This window comes from Henckelia pumila, chromosome 1, assembly GCF_033568475.1.
Source record: "Henckelia pumila isolate YLH828 chromosome 1, ASM3356847v2, whole genome shotgun sequence".
In the NCBI taxonomy this organism is placed as follows: domain Eukaryota; kingdom Viridiplantae; phylum Streptophyta; class Magnoliopsida; order Lamiales; family Gesneriaceae; genus Henckelia; species Henckelia pumila.
This window is the reverse complement of record NC_133120.1, coordinates 29,290,254-29,298,755: the sequence shown is the minus strand read 5'-3', so window position 1 is coordinate 29,298,755 and position 8,502 is coordinate 29,290,254.

Below are 8,502 nucleotides of genomic sequence, written 5' to 3'. Positions count from 1 at the left end.
GATAATATCGCAAACATCTGGATACTTTGCATACCTTTCTTATGCTTGAAGGTATAACCTGAAGTACAACAGTCACTAATCGCACTAGACATCGAACAAGTCTGAAGTGCGGATAGTCGCACCTTGCGACTCAAAGCATCAGCGGTGAGATTAGCAGCTCCCGGGTGGTACTTAATCTCGCAATCATAGTCCTTAAGCAAGTCCATCCAACGTCTCTGCCTCATGTTCAACTCCGCCTGAGTGAATAAATACTTGAGACTATTATGGTCGGTGAAGATCTCAAATTTCTCGCCATACAGATAATGACGCCAGATCTTCAAATCAAACACATTGGCTGCTAACTCCAAATCATGGACTGGGTAGTTGTCCTCGTGAAGCTTCAGCTGTCTAGAAGCGTATGCGATCACATGCCCATTCTGAGTCAGGACACAACCTAACCCCTGAAGAGAAGCATCCGTGTAAACTACATACCCTCCAGATCCTGACGGTAATGCCAACACCGGCGCAGAAGTCAACCGCCGTCGAAGCTCACAGAAATTCTCCTCGCACTCGGAGGACCACTCGAAATCCACACCCTTGCGGGTAAGTTGCGTCAACGGTCGAGCTAACTGAGAGAAGTTCAGAATGAAGCGACGATAATACCCTGCTAGACCCAGAAAACTACGGATCTCAGCAACTGTCATCGGACACGACCAATTAAGTACCGCTTCAATCTTGCTTGGATCAACAGAAATCCATTCCCTGGATATGATATGGCCAAGAAAGACCACTCTATCCATCCAGAACTCACACTTGCTCAGCTTGGCATACAATTGCTCATCTCAAAGAGTCTGTAGTACTAACCGCAAGTGATAAACATGTTCTTCCGTATTACGCGAATACACCAAGATGTCGTCAATAAAGTGTTGGAAAACGGTGTTCAGATCAATTAGAATTGATACCCGGTGCAGCGGAAGTTTAAAAATTTATTTTTATTAATATGGAACGATTCCATATCTGGGTATCAAAACTTTTACGATTAAATTCATACAAGTAAAACAAATAATCACAATTAATGTTTTACCTTAAATCTCGAAACGAGATTATGGACTCCAACAGAATTTAATCTGCTCTTCTTGTAAATCACGGGAACTAATGGCGTCACGATCAATCACCAGAATAAGGTCCATGAACAGAAAACAGAAACCCTCTGATTGACTGCACTAGAAATCAATCAGAAGTTTTGCGTAGAGAATAAACAGATATGATCTGTTAATTCAGAATTGTAATTTTTCACAAAAATCACAATCCGAATTTTCTCAAAAAGGAGCAAGGAATTTTTAAAAAATCCCTTAGAATTATTTATGCAGTGTTCGAAAATTATAAGACACAATGTCGTTGATTTTCGAACCCAACACCTCTATTTATAGATAATTTCTAGTTATAATTGTATCAGGACTCTAACTCCTTAAAGCCCACAATCCATAACTTAAGCCCAACAAGCCAAGCCCGTTGTTATAGAAATTAATATAAAATTCATCGTGACTCCGACTCCGATTGATAAACTGATTTCACCAATGTGCACAGAAACCATTTTTGCATCTTTTAGAGTCAAGATAATTTTTCTGAATCCGAATTCAGTGATTTTCAAAAATGTTCATCCCTATGTCATTTTAGGAAATCTCACTCCCTTTAGTTAAGAAGTACAACTTCTCTTTCATTAAATTTAACTCTTTAAATTTAACTATCTCTACGGAGTTTTAGTAATCCATTACTTGTGTAACCCTCAATGGTTCAGGAATACAGCTAGCCGTGGGCTCACAACTCCTTGTGACTCGGAACAACAATTTCCGATTTACCCATCGAATCATGGTAAGAGCACCTAGCAACATAGCCCCATGATTCCCTAGGTACTACTGATAGTGCCTGCAAGAACCAATAGATTTTGGTTAGCGTACAGTACGATCCCTTCAACCATATATCCCGATCGAATCAACAACTATTGGTATATCGAGAGTCGTTCAAGATTCGATAACTATGCATAACATCTTGGAGATCTATTAGTGACATCGCATGTGTTACTAGGATAACCCATTAACCTAAAACACATCATGTACTCTGGCCAGAGATTCATCACACTAATATCTCCTCATATCGCATAAGATATCCACACTCACAAGTATGTGGTGAATCCTTGACAACAAAGCATCGACTCCTATATGTGTCGTAACTGTACCCAATCCCGACACCTGATGACCCCAATAGAGTCGGTAAACGAGTCAAAGTACATTACTAGCATATAGAGTCTCAATGATGTTTCAAGTAATAAGGACTAATGGTGTACAACCAAAACCGCGGACTTTATCCACTCGATAAGTGATAACCACTTGGAAATTCCGAATAGGGTAGTTCGATCATTCATCATATGAATATCCATTTGCATGCTTTGAACATCTCTATGTTCCATACCAATGAAACGTGGTACTCGGCATCGCAAATGCTAGTCTCAATCTCGAGCGATCCTTATCCCTTTTTTGCGGACGGCTCAATTGACTAGGAACAGTTTAGAATATACAGTGACTATAAGATTTGTTTCATGATAGCCATCCCCATGTGCTACCACATCATACATACACTATAGTATATTCAAGGTCTTTACCAAAAACAACAATATTATATCATAATATAACAATATGAAGAAAGATAAAGTCAATACCATTATAAAAGTGTAAATTATATTAAAGAAAAGATTTTTTTACATAGAGTCATAAAAGCCCTTAGCCACAAGTTGGCTAACCGGGCACCCACTCTTTCATAAAGACCACGACAAACTTGTCCAAATACTCCCTGAAGACACGGTTCATCAGATCCATGAATATAGCCGGTGCATTAGTCAAACCAAATGACATCACTAGGAACTTGTAATGCCCATAGCGAGTACGGAATGCAGTCTTGGCTACGTCCTGAACACGGACTCTCAACTGATGATACCCAGATCTCAAGTCAATCTTGGAGTAAACTGATGTGCCCTGCAGCTGGTCAAACAAGTCATCAATACGAGGCAACGGATACTTGTTCTTCACAGTGACTCGATTCAGCTGCCGATAGTCAATGCACAGCCGCATCGACCCATCCTTCTTCTTCATGAAGAGAACAGGAGCTCCCCAAGGAGATACACTAGGACGAATGTACCCCTTGTCCAAAAGATCCTATAGCTGATTCTTCAACTCACGCATCTTTGATGGAGCCAGACAATACGGTGCTTTAGAAATAGGCGAAGTACTCGACATCAACTCTATGCCAAACTCGACTTCCCTAGCAGGAGAAAAAACCCGGAATTTCATCAGGAAATACATCTGGAAATTCATCCACAACAGGAATGCTCTCTATCCCAATACTCTCAGCGGACAAATCAACTGCATAGATAAGGTAGCCTTCCCCGCCAGACTCTAGAGCTCGACAGGCTCTCAAAGCTGATACCAAAGGCATCGGGGGTCGCGCTCCCTCACTATAGAAAAACCAACTCTCACTCCCCTCTGGATGAAAGCGTACTAATCTCTGATAGCAGTCCACTGAAGCTCGATAGGTAGTCAACATATCTATTCCCAGAATGCAATCAAAGTCGTCCATCGCCAGGACCATGAGATTTGCTAACAGAATGTTCCCTTCGAACTCTAAAGGGCAACCCATCACTAGACGCTTAGCCAAAGCAGATTGGCCCGTCGGAGTAGAAACAGACATCACTATGTCTAGTGCAATGCATGGTAACTTATGCCTCTTAACAAAACGTGCAGAAATGAAGGAATGAGATGCACCAATGTCAATAAGTACAAGAGCAGGTATACCATAAAGCAGAAATGTACCTGCGATGACTTTCTCATTCTCCTCCAAAGCCTGATCATGTCTCAGGGCAAAAACCTGGCCAGAAGCTCGTGGCCTCAAATGAGAACTCCCAGCAGACTGTCTCTGCGACCTCTGCTGAACGGTGGCCTGAGAACCAGATCCAGAACCGCCTCCCCCAAACAGTGGACAATCCCTCCGGATATGACCAGTATCTCCACAACGGAAACAAGCTCCAGAAGCTCTACGGCACTTGTCGGATGGATGGTTCTTCCCACAGTGATCACACTTATCCTTCTTACCGTAACGGACAACACCTCCAGAACCAGAGGAAGAAGAAGATCCAGACTTCTTGAAAGTTTGGGCACGGGGACCCAAAGAACTAGCAGGCCTCGACTGAGGGAAAGACCTGTTCCGCCGAATGTTGTCCTCCGCCTGGTGACAACGGCTCACCAGACCCTCGTAGAACATGTTGTCGTCAACCGCCACACGGTCATGGATCTCAGGGTTAAGGCACTGAAGGAACAGATTATACTTCATCTCTGAGCTATCAGCAATCTTGGGGCAATAGGATAGCAGATCAAAGAACCTCTGCTGATACTCATCGATAGACATGGCTCCTTGTCGCAGACTCAGTAGCTCGCCTGCCTTCGACTGACGGAGTGCAGGAGGAAAATACCGCTTTTGGAAAGCTGTGCGGAACTCGACCCAGGTGGCCACCCTCTCGCCGCAACAAAAGGTGCAGAAGTAAACCTCCACCACCTGCGCGCACGCCCATCCAGAAGATAGCCAAGGGTCTCCACCTTCTGCTCCTCGGTGCATTGGAAAGTCTGAAAAGTCGTCTCCATGCGGTCTAACCAGTTCTCCGCATCCTCCGGAGACTCACCTCCAACTAAGGGCTTAGGACACATAGCTAAGAATCGACGCACAGTGAAACGCACGTCGTCATGATGACGATGACGCCGTTCTCGACGAGGCTCCCGGTCGGCATCACCCCAACGCCCACCAACACTGCCATGAGAACTCCGGTCGTCACGATTTGCCATCTACAAAAATACCTCATGATGAGACTAAATCCCAAGAATTCTTTTGCATGCTCTGATACCATAAATGTAGTGACCCTTACCCGAAACACCTACTAAACAGAACTTATGCATGCAATTAACTTAATTAAACAGATGTCAGAATAAAACTGCGGAAACCATAAACAATATACAATCCCAAGTAAAGGAATCTGTAATTTATCCAATAATATACAACCAAATCGAATAGCTGTATAAACCCAAACAACAGTAATAAAACCTAGACGAAGCTCCAGCTGGCCAAACACTGACTAGCCCCTCCTGGATCCACCCTCCTCGTCCAATCGCAAACCTGCCCCATGGAATAGGGTGTCCAGAAAATACAGAGTACGAGACATGAGCATAAAATGCTCAGTACGAGAGTATGAGTATACATGCATGCAAAGTGAACTCCCTATAGACTCGAGGTCAAGGATCAGACAACAGAGACAGACCGGGCCCTGGTATGTAGCACGCTATGCCGTCGCTTCAGGAGGTGGCTCCCATACCGAGATAACCGTGGATACGCCGGACCCAAATCGATGGAAGTCCATCCACTAACAGGATAGGGTACAACCCTACTAACAGACATCTCGAAAGAGATACAGCAAGATGCAAATGAATGCAGCATAATATCATGGCATATAAATCATGCAGTCACATAATACATGCATACTCAGTCAGGATATCTCGAACAGTACTTTCGTACCTCAAAACAGTGCAAGCTCTACCAACTCTAGGTCCACGCCTATAGTCTGCTCTACACTGCCAAATGATGCTACTATCATTAAAGTGCTCTAAAAGCCTTAACTAAGCTATTGCATACTCCTAAATATTTATAGGAAGCAAAAGCTATACCTTCGTCCGTCGTTAGCCCTTTGATGTCGATACCTCCAGAACTTGGGCACAACTCCGCTACGACTACCGAACGCCTCGCCGACCTCCGGACCAAGCCTAAGAAGACTAGAACAGCTCCAAAAGGACTAGAATGGAAAGTAAAACTCGGAATTGGCAAATGAAAGTGAAGCCTCGGCCTTCTATTTATAGAAAACGATCGGAACTTCCGATCCTTGATCGGAACGTCCGATCTTGCCATCGGAGCTTCCGAAGATCCTGATCTTCCACGTGTCAAAATATCACTTGTTGACTCCGGATAGGGGTGATCGGAGCTTTCGGTCCTGATCGGAGCTTCCGGTCCTGATCGGAGCTTCCGATATTGCCACACGTCATGCCTGACGTAATATCGATCGGAGCTTCCGATCCTGTTCGGAGCTTCCGATCCTGATCGGAGCTTCCGAACTCACCTTCGGAGCTTCCGAACTCTACCCAAGTAATTATGATTAATTCCCTAATTACTGATTTTGGTTACGGGCTACTACAAGGACTACCTTAGAAAGGTACGTAAGTACTGACTTAGATTGCCAGCGGATATGCATGCTTATATGTTGCATTTATGTGTTTGCATGTTATTAATGTTATGCGGCATGTGCATATCATCTTGTGCCTGTACATCTGTATATCTTTCAAGATGAGCCAGTTAGGGTTGCTCAGCCCTGTTAGGAAGTTTGATATCGAGTACCCCTAGGTACTGATACCTGAAGGACTCCGTGGTCCGCGTCCGTGATTTGGGAATGAGTGGTCGCACACAGTGGTTACCTACCCCGATGTGACGAGCTTATATCCCAAGCGCCAGTCTGAGTAGTTTGTATACAGTTATCCCAGATATGGATACCCTGTCATTTGCATGCATCATATTTGTATGTTTATCCGTGCTTTCGTATTGAGCTTAGAGCTCACGTTCAGTATTTTCTGTGTATCTGGATACCCTATTCGGCGGGGCAGATGTAGGTGCAGGATTGAGCACCAGGAGCCTGGAGGAGCCAGCGACCTTGAAGACAGCAGTATTTAGCTGTAGGTTTTTATCTATGTAAATTTGATTGGGTTGTATAAATCGATGATGATTAGCCGGTTGTATTCTGTCGGTCTGCTTGTATTTAAGTCTTCCGCAGCGATTTTATTTAATGCATGCTTAATTATGCTCTTAACTCTGATTAGGTAGTGGATCCGGGTCGGATCGCTACATTTATTGGTATCAGAGCTGCATGCAAGGGACTTAGGAAATTGATAATAAGACTTCTTGATTATCCTTGTAGGATTTATTGAGGCCTAGAGAAAGAAGATTTGGTTCTTCATTGCCAAGGTTTGCGGCAGAAGTTTTTACTATAAGGAATGCAGCAGTGATGAGAACACCAGTAGTAGCATATCGATAGATAGACTGACTGCTGTGGACGGTTCATCATTCGATGGATTGGGATGTTGATCGAAGAACATATGGATTCCAGCCAGGGAAGATTGGAAGAGAAGATTGGGTATATCGCGTCAGATATCTCTGAGGGCTTTTTGGAACGAATGGTGTATAATAACCCATGTGGTTTCAGTCCAAAGAGATTCTTCACTCGTAGCTGAATAGATTGTCAGATAGACCTTCACAGGAGATACCTTGAGTGCCTAAGACATGATAGGTTTCGAGCGTAAGGTCTGTAAACTCGTGCAGAATATGGTTTTGTTGGTATGCTTGTATCGATGCTTTTGGTAGGCATACGGGAAACTTCATGTTCAAAAGCATGATTTGGATACAAGAAGAACGCTGATGGTAGATCGTGAGCAGAAGAAATCGACTGACATGCACTGACGCAGAGCATAGCTGGTTAGCTATCACGTGCCATTTCTCTGGAGTTCTTCGCTGGAGGACATGTATAGAAAATTGGACGGAAGTATGCTTGTATCGATGCGTATGTCAATTGGAAGCTTCATGCTCAAGGAGTGAAGACAAGTTCGACGATTTTAAATACTGTATTGATGTATTTGTAAACAGTATTTCAAGTTGTAATGAATCATCAGAATTTGGTTGTATCAGTTCAAGTTATTGGATGTACATTTTGTTGTATTTTGAATACTGTATGTATTACATGGGATTTTAATAAAGGAAATTGTACATAACTTGAAGTAATGATACATGTTTTACTTATTCAAAGATTCGTGTTTGATTACAAGTAATTTTACTAAGTTTGGCTTGGAATTAGTTGATTGGTGATCAACTATGTTAACTCATGGATTTTGGGTAAGCCAGCGATAACGAATTGACATGGGGTTAGTCTAGGTGTCTTCCTAGGGCTGACCTAATTAGTCGTTTGACTGGGTTAATGCCATTGATGAGGTAATTCATCTGGGGGCATGAGAATTTTGATCTTGTTTGAAATTTTGAGTTTCGTTCTAGGTTGTTTCCGTAGAACAGTAGCCTGATTGACCTTCATAGGTTGAGAATTCGTGATTATGGGATTTCATCAGGAACCAGTTGAGTACATATCGAGAGTTGTGGACTATGATCATGACTAGACATAATGGAGCGCGACCCTATGCCAGTATTACTCTGGGAGTCTTTTGTACTTCGGAGAATACCTGGAAGCCTTCGTGCTTCAGGATTGGCGGTAGGAAGGCTACCTAGTCTAGAGTTTTGGTAACAGTCACGACGGGGTATGACATTGGATTAGATGCCTGGTTAGGTATCAGCGGTTTAGATATCGACTGACTGTCGTCAGAGATATTGGTTTGTAGTTTTGTC